This window comes from Falco cherrug, chromosome 12 (genome assembly GCF_023634085.1).
Source record: "Falco cherrug isolate bFalChe1 chromosome 12, bFalChe1.pri, whole genome shotgun sequence".
In the NCBI taxonomy this organism is placed as follows: domain Eukaryota; kingdom Metazoa; phylum Chordata; class Aves; order Falconiformes; family Falconidae; genus Falco; species Falco cherrug.
The window spans coordinates 6180550-6189519 of NC_073708.1; positions in this window are offsets into that span (position 1 = coordinate 6180550).

Sequence of the window (8970 nt, forward strand, 5' to 3'; positions counted from 1 at the left end):
AGCGCACACAGTTCCCAACCCCCAGCCCCCCCCATTTGCCCAGCGTCAGTAGCCAGATTTCATCCCAAAGGCAGCACGGGTGAATATGGGATGCCAGCAGAAAAAGAGCTTTGTGTTTTGTTTTTTTTTCTTTCCTCCCCTTTTTTCACGCCTTCACAGTCCCAGCTTTGCCTGGCCTTGTGTGAGCACCTCCACCGTGACATGGCAACACCAATTGATTCGGGATTCACGGGCAGGATGGCATGCTTTGCATCGCGGTGGCACTGTCAGAGAAAGCCTATCTTAATGATGTCAGAAGACTACATGTATTATAGCTTCAGACCTTGAAATTTCCACCCTACTGGGAGAGTAAGAAATTTTCCCTGGTGATCCTAAGAAATAAGTGCTCGGTCTCTGCAGAATTCAAGGTTTCAAAGAAAAAAATATCCCTCACGCCCAGCCATGTAGACTGGGAGAAAGAGGAACCGGGGAAATGCCGTCTTTGTGCTGCCAACCTGCTTCGGCAAAACGACACCGAGCATCTCCCACCCGTTTCACAGCTGCTCTTCAAAACTTTGGGAGGCTTTGAAGACAGTAAAAGCTCTGTTATGGATGGGTCAGGTCTCCTGGGAAAGCTAGAAAGGATCTCTGGAGACCATGAGGATCCCACTTAATATATAAAGGTATCAGGCTTCTGCTTGGCTGCTGGCTGATCGTTTTAGCTTTCTAGCCAAAGGGTGACTGCTGGACATTTCCAACCCGTTTTCTAGCACCTACATCAATCTATACTGGGAACCTGCAAGGGTTCAACCAGCATCTCACGCAGAGGCTGAGAGCAGCCCCACTTCCTCAGGCTTCCTCAGGCTGCTGTCGCCACCCAAACCTGGGGGATGTGGGTTGCGAGGAAGACTCAGGAGCTTGACCTGCATAAAAGCAGCTGCATCTTGTGATGCTTGTGGTTGAGATGAGTGGAAACTCTGGACCGGTCCATGCTAGGGAAGGAGATGCAAGAAACATTACCGGCAATGTCAAGCTTGTAGCAAAAGTGGCTTAAAATGGACAGCTGGGGAACACCAATTTAAAGGAAAAAAAAAAGCAGAAAAGTGTGTTGGAAAGGGAGAGAGCCAGGGGAAGGAGCTGGGAAATGAAAAGTGAAGGAAGAAAAAACAGAGATAAAAGGACCAGATGGGCTAGAAAAAGGGAAAGAATAAGGTAACCCTTTAACTACATTGCTTCTAGCCAAGAATTTTCTATTTTAAAAGGATTCATAGCTTTCCTGGAAATTCAAGCTCTGTGCCATAGGACTGCCATCCGGCTTACAGGACTATTGCTAAGCAGGCAGCACACGCCACAGATAGCATTTGTCAGACAGAGCTGAAGGGACACCACTATTGCTTTTAAAAAAGCGTATTTTTCTGCTTTAAAAGGTTTCACTGCTGTTGTCACAGTAACAAGATTAGGTGGAAAACATTTTTCTTCATGCCCTCCAGGTGTTTGCACAGCGCGTTGGGGCTCCGCTCACAGTCAGCCCCAGACACCCCGGCCAGTCCCCCCTGCAACCCAACGGGTGAGAATAATTAGCCAAGCCTCATCAGAAATCCTCATAACCTAGGAGGAGAAAGCCAGGTGGCTTCGGTACCTGAAGCTATTTTTAGGTGATTTATGTTGTTTCTAATTGGTTCTGAGATGAGATTATTATTTTTTTTAAATGGCACAGATAGGAAGCTTAGCTCATCTCTGAGCTTTAGCCCCCTAGATATATAAGCAATATATAAATGCGCACTTTTTTTTTTGGAGATGTCTTAAGCATCATGTCACAGTGCAGGGGAGATCGAAAGGGCTGGCTACAGTCAAGATTAAAAAATTGAAACCAGCTCATCTCTCATCACATCTGCAAGGCAGAAATGCAAGTAGTAAATCAGCTACATAAACCACAAAAACTCTTCGTAAATATTCTATACAGTGAGAACACCAGCCCTGAACATGCTGCCAGCATTGGGGACGTTTGACAGCGTATTCCATGTCTCACACAGACCAAGGAAACTAAAACCACCCAGGAGCTCAGGTTCCCAGGCAGGCTGAGCACCTGCAGCGGCATGGGGAGAGCCCTCCTCCTCAGTCTCAATGGCAGCTAATTAACTAATTAGCTTGATCACTCCTCCCAGGCTTACAAGGAAGGAGTGGTAAGAGCCCTTGCTCCATCTGGGGGTGGCAGCTGGGGCCTTTCCAGGCCAGGGACATCTCCGTGGGAGGAAGGTGGTGGCTCCTGGAGCTCTGGGATCGTGTCTGCTCCCACCTGCAGCCGCTGCATTAGCACCATCGTGTGGACTTGGCCCAGCCAGCATGGCACCGCTCCGCAGCAAGGTCTCACCCATGGTTTTGCACCTTTCTTCCCCACCTTAGGTTGTCTTCAACTTCAAGGGACTGAGCCACCCCTCCCACCACCACCCTGCACATACACAGGTACACTTAGCAACTTCCAGACACGCCTATTAATTTTTTGAGACAGACAAGAATATTAATTGCGTTCCAGAGGCATTCAGCATACAGCAAATTAAGAAAAAGCATTTTACACCCCGCATGGTGTCCAATGAAGAAACAGCGCTGTAAAAAGCTGTTATGTGTGGAAATCAAAGCCCGTCCGTGGAGTCTTGTACACATCCCCGGCCTGGCTCCGTGCAAAGGTAACTCCAGCCTTCCGCGTGAGCTCCTATTGCAAAGCAAGCCCCCCAGAAATTTGAAATCTCTGTCTTCATTCCCACTCCAGAAAAACCTCTTAACTTTTGGCCGTGAATAATAAGTCCTTGCATCCCCCATCCCTAGAGGAAAGGCTGTGCTGCTGCTGCAGCATCCCATTGTGGTGGGCTCTGCCAGGGCATCTCCCCTGGCTCAGCCTGCCGAGGGCTGGGTTGCACGAGGGCCAACCCAAGCTGCAAGAGCTAAACCCAACTGTGCTGAGGTCAGAGAGCTTTCAGTATTCAGGTCCTCTCGTTTTTCTGTGCAACACCCCTTATGTTTTCCCAGCCATAAAATTGATGTTTATCTCGCTGCTAACTGCCTTACAGAGATCATTACACATTGCAAATTCAACCATTTGCAGATAAAACGAGGACGAGCAGCCTGGAAACTATCACACCGCCCCTGTTGCCTTGCCACATTGCAATGCGTTACAACCTTTAAGCTGAAAATTAACATATAAAACCAAGAAGTCTGGAAATATTTGTCAGGCAAACACTGAAAACCAAGCAGAGGTAATTCTTCCACCCGCCCCACACCACCCCCTGCTCAACCGGGGGAAATTAATTTTTAAGTGAGGCGAATTCTGAAGCTATTCTTGTGCCATTAAGTAAAAAAACAAGAGGAGGTTATTCTGCCTTATCTAAAATCTCCTCGCTATATGAGATGTCCCTCTGCATCGGTGTCTGTTGGAAGATACAGAGGGGACAGAAGGCAAAGAGGGGAAAGCAGATGTCAAAAGAAGCCCCAGAAGAAACCAACAGCGACTACGACCGCTGCACCTCACAGCGTACGTGCCGTGAATGAGCAGGGGAGGGATCCCAAGTTCTTGTTTGGATCAGAACATGCAGCCAGGACTACCAGCCCTGCTTGTTTGGATGCCCTCGGAGGTTTCCACCTCACACCTTCGGGCTCCTTTACTGATGGCCACGGAGGGAGCAAGCTGGAGCCAGACCCTTTCCCAGGGTCTCCAGCAATTGCCAGAGCAAGGAAAGCTGATAGCTTGGAAATCTTCAACCCCAAGGTATTCCAGGGTGTCCTTTTGAAAAGATTGCCATCTTGTGTCTTTTCAGACACTTGAATGTTGGTTGCCTTCATATTTGAGGCCATGGGTCTCGTTCAGGAGCTTTATTACACGCAATCAGGGACAATAAAGACCCTTGACAATTATAGATGGCTTCACTGCGTCCTGTTCTTAGTGCTACCTTGTAAAGTTGGACAGTAACATTTCCCTCATTTTTTTTCATCTCAATTTATGACTCCTCTACCGTGAAAAGCCACTTATGCCCTCCACGGTTACATAAACCATATCCTTCAAGGCCAGTAAATCACAGTCTCGAGTCACGTCAAATTTTGCGAAATAAAACTAAATTGCAGCTGTCCTCTAAGGCAAGAAGCTGCAAAATTGAGAGAGAACAAGCCCTGTTTAAAGCCAGAAACCTGGCTGGCAGCCTCCCGTGTGCACAGGGGCAAGGATCACCAAAAAGCTCTAAGTGAAGGGAACAACCTAATACCAGGGAGCCCAGGGGACCCTCTGCGCCACCCCAACAAGCTGTCTCCGTAGGTCTTCCGTGATCTAATGTCCGGAGTTAAAACAGTCCAAACTGGCAGGATTTCTCTGTGTAAGCTGAGGCTCCGGTCCCCCGCAGCCGGGATGCAGAGGGCTGGGAGCAGGACAGAGCCAGGCTCCAGCAGAGTTGGTTCATCGAGGCTTGGTCTCTTGGCTGGATTCATGCTTGGGAAGAAAACCGAAGAGCTGATGGGATCATAGTTTCTTGTTTTAAGTGGGTTTTGTGCAGACAAAAGTTAGCGAAGTACTAGCACAGCAAGGTTTCACTCAGCTGAGCCTATCTGGGCTCACCCAAAGTGCTGGGCACTGCACCAAGAATTGGGGAAACTGAGGACAAAGAACACAAAAAAAACCCCTCATTGACCCCAAAGCCACCCTTTACATTTTTCAGGGGCACAGTGACTTGTCTTTTCCCTTCTGCAGCAGAGTTAAACTTTTATGACAGCTGAATTAACTTGGAGAAGAGCCAGCTCCAGGGACAGACAGCAGCATGCTGGAATAAGAGCAGCCAAGACCCGTACCACTGCTGTTCGTGCTAATTCCCCTCCCTGCATCCCCCACAGCTAATTTGCAGGGGGTTGCAACTGCCCCACACATTGCGGATTCACCATCGTACCGGGGCACAGCACCCAGCCTGGCACAGACACCAGGACAACCCTTTCACCAGGTACAATCCCCTCTCAGCAAAACCCTCGTCCTAAGCGCTGCTTTTTTGGAAATCCCTATTCAAAAATTTGTTCCATGGTCTAACCTCAGGAGGCTTCTTCACAAGGTGACCTCACACCACATCACATGAGCCCAGAGCATAAGGTGCAAGCTCTTCATGTGGAAAAAGGTCTCCCTAGCAGCAGGACAGATCCAGCCCACAAAAAAAAAAGAAAATTAGGGGCAGCCATGACAGAGACAAGGCAAAATGCAAAACATCTCAAACCAGATCCGTAGCTGATAAAAACCCAACGTGCATAACATACAGCTTCAGGCTGGGATACACTTACCCATCTCTGAATGTTTAATGGGAGCATATGCATCAGTTAATCAGCAGCGCAAGACACACATCATTTTGTACCTCCTCTCCACGTGTTGTGCAATTAAAAGGCTTCTCATTCAGGCACAGAGAGAAAAGTCAAGGGACTTTGGCTGTGAAACATCCATTATTCAAAAGTATATCCATTATTCAAGGTTTTTCTTAAAATCCTATTGTCAGCTTGAAAGGAAAAAGAAAATGAGTTTTTGAAAGCTGTGCTCTGTTGATATTCCACTCCAATTTTTTGCTGATTGTAAGTACTAAAACTGCAGACATTTTGAAGAGCTAAAGAAATCCTTCACGGTTCCCAAGGAAGGCAACACCCTGTGGGTAGTCACAATTTTTTCCCCCCTTACTTAACTCTACCTAGCAGGAATGTGATAGAACCTGGTCAACAGCACACTCCTTCCCACAGTTGCTCAGCTACCCCAGCGTGAAGCTGGCTAGCATCTATCCAGGAGAAGGCAACAACAAGTTATTCAGCAAGCAGTAGCAGATACCCACTGTTGCACCTCACCGGCTTATTGACACCCCCACTGTCAAGGAGCTCAGCGGGCTGAAGTCTAGGTGGGATGCACAACCTTCTCGCAGTACCTGGGGGCTTCTTCGCAGGGCACCAGGACTAGGCTGCAGGAGATGACCCAGGAAATAAGTCCTAAGAATGCTTCCCCCCACCCAAATGGGGGTGCAGAAGGGCAGCGGGCCCCACAGAGCCATTGCAAGGGAAATCCCAGCACTGCCACAGCTCCTGCTGTGAGGGAAGGCACCAGGACAAACAAACAGCTTCTGGTATAGGAAAGATGTTATACAGGAAGCACCGGGATGGTGGAAGATCTTCAGGAAGAAGAACAATCACTCAATTACTAACGCTAAACTATAAAGATGAATAACTCAGGAGGTTTTACCTCCTCTTAGAGGGAAGAATGTTGAAAAACTCTAGGTCCAGCTGTTTCTGTAAGAACAGGGTAGGTCTGAAGTCCACCTGGCAAATCAGAATCAGGTCTGGAGACAGTGACCCAGTTCAAACACACTTAGCTTTATCCAGAACAGCAAGGTCTAAGGCCAGACTGGTTACACTAAGAAAAAAGTATCTCCGTGATACAGCTCAAGATAAAAGTAAAGCCCTCAGGCTGAGCTTATATAGGGCCCCAGACCCATGGGTGGGGATGCTCAGGTGAGGCCACTCAGGACACTAAAGCTTATTAAGGCACTCAGAGACAGTGGGAGGGCTTGTGAGGGGATGGGGCAGGGTAAGGTGGGTCTCTGCTGTTGGGTGAGTTGTTGAAGAAGAAGATGCTATAGTGAAATTGTTTTTTTGAAGTAGTATATTATGTCTGAAAGTAGAGGTTAAAATCTGAAAAATTATCCAAAGCTCTGAGATAATGAAGATGTTTATTATTTTATCTGAAGTGTTTGTAAGAAGAGAACAGAAGCCTTTGAACGGCTTCCCTGTCCTTGAAGAGATGAGGCTGTCGGATACAGCAGTCTCTGAAGGCCCAAAGACTCTTCTACTTAGGCAAAGAAAGATCAAGAGAAGATGTGACAAAGGTAAGGAGCACTCAGTCATAAGGGACTTGTAACTGTAATAATTTATTAAAAAAAAATCTGTCAGGTAGACTTAAAATCAGTTTGTTTAGGTCTCTATATGCAGAGTGTATAACTAAAATGTGGGTCTCCTGCAGCGTGACCTGAAGGCACCAACGATGCTATTTCAACAAAGCAAACTGATGGCAGGATGATGATTGAAGACTATTAAATGCAGTAACCTAGCTGTAATGTATTGAAGTCCTTAAATGCTGCTGGAAACTCAGTGGGTACAAAAGAGTAAGGTTTTTGCTTTTCCACCATCATGCTAACTACTTTGCTACTATCAGGCTGCTAACTTTAGGTGTTGCCCATAACCCAGGGGATGGCTTGAACACCTAAAATGAGCCCCCTGTTCAGTGGTCTATGCTCAGTGTTATCTTTAAGCAGCACATTTACCTAAAGCGCAATGATGCCTCAATAGTGGATGCTGGTAGAGTGCTTCCAGGACACTAAAATGAGCTGGATGTTATCTACAGGACAGCTATAGCTTACAGCTGATTTGGACAAATTCTTTGCTGCAATAGGCCATTTTCTGCTATTACCAGTGAAATAATCTAAAAAAACACTACTTTTCTTTTGCAATGAGAAGCTGTGCATAATATGATGAATCTGCAAAGCTTTTTAAAGGATGGATGAGAGTTAAATAACTTCCTCCAGGGTCTAAGGCACTGCAAAGCAGGACTGGAGTCGCTGCCACAATGAAGGCACGCTAAGAAAGCCGGGAGGGTTACTGCAGCAGAGGAAGCACTTTGTAATCGGAGGCAATGCTGAAGCAGCTTGTGCAGCTGGAACCTATGCAATGGTGGAACTGCAGGGCACAGCACAAACAAATTTAAGTTTTGTCAGATGAAACCATTGGACTGTTGTGTCTCCACAGCCTGTTGTAGTTCGAGCCTCTCTCGATAGGCTTCAAAGAGTAGAACCAGCTTGTTACCAGAGTTTCAGGTTCCAGTGGCGTTCAGTTGGCAGTAACGCTTATGAAGGGAATGGCATCTGTAATGGCCCCTCCTGTGACCAAGCTGGACTGATGAGCCAAGATGGTCAAGAGCACGCTCTGCCCCAGGTAGAAGTGCCTGGGAATGTGGTGGGTGAGGTGGAGGGAAGAGGGGAGAGCAGTCTCCCTTCCTTGCTGGTCACTGCTGGAGGCAGGATGGGCAAGCGACTTCATTCCCTGTTGAAGGCATACGTGCAGACCTTTATCCCTCCACCCATGTCTTTCTCATTTTGGTCCTCACTTCAGATCAAACCTTTCTGTCAAGCTGCTACCCAGCTGCCCGGTGGGGCCCTGCTCTGATGTCCTACAGCAGTGGCTCCTAAACGGGCATCAGTGGGACCCTGATTAGCCTCGGTTGTTCCTTGCACAGCTCCAACTGTAAAAAAGAAGCTGGAAGTGAGCTGCTATCCTCTGCTCCCATAACCAACGACCACAGCCAACACCAAATGGTAGGTTGTTGTCAAAAAGGGAAAAGTGGCCCATAGCTTACTGGTGGGGTTGGACAAGTTGTGCGAGTAGTCAGCTTACATCTGGACTGTATCTGTGACCCTCCGCCACCAAGAAACATTGTTGGGTCAGGTTCTGAGCGCTGTGTAAATGTATTTAAGGTTTTGGGAGTCTACGCAACCTGGACAAAATTACTGGCCCTGCAGCTGTGGTGACAGAGGGCATTCACAAGGTAAGCTTGATGCTGAGGGATCCTCAGGTTTACTGTACGGTACATGCACGCACAGTGGTGCAAGAAACCCCTGACCACTATGGGATGCCCTGAGCTGTGCGAAGGTGTGAAGCAAAGCATCAGCCATGCAGCTAAGCGGAGCTGCAAAAGCTTCCCCCTCTGACTTGGGCTGCAGAGCTCTGAGCCTTGGCAGGAGCCTTTCCAGCTGGTGGTTAAGCCTAGCAAGGAGCCAGGCTACAAGCACATAGCCACCAATGGCTACCCCTGTTCGACTGATGTGCAGCGACTTGTTAAGATGGTTATGGTGGCTTACGTCCCTGGCCCACTTGCCTTGATCCTGGAGAATATCCTCTTCAGGGCATGGGAAGAGCAGGAGGCTGAGTCCTGGGGAAACTGTACAT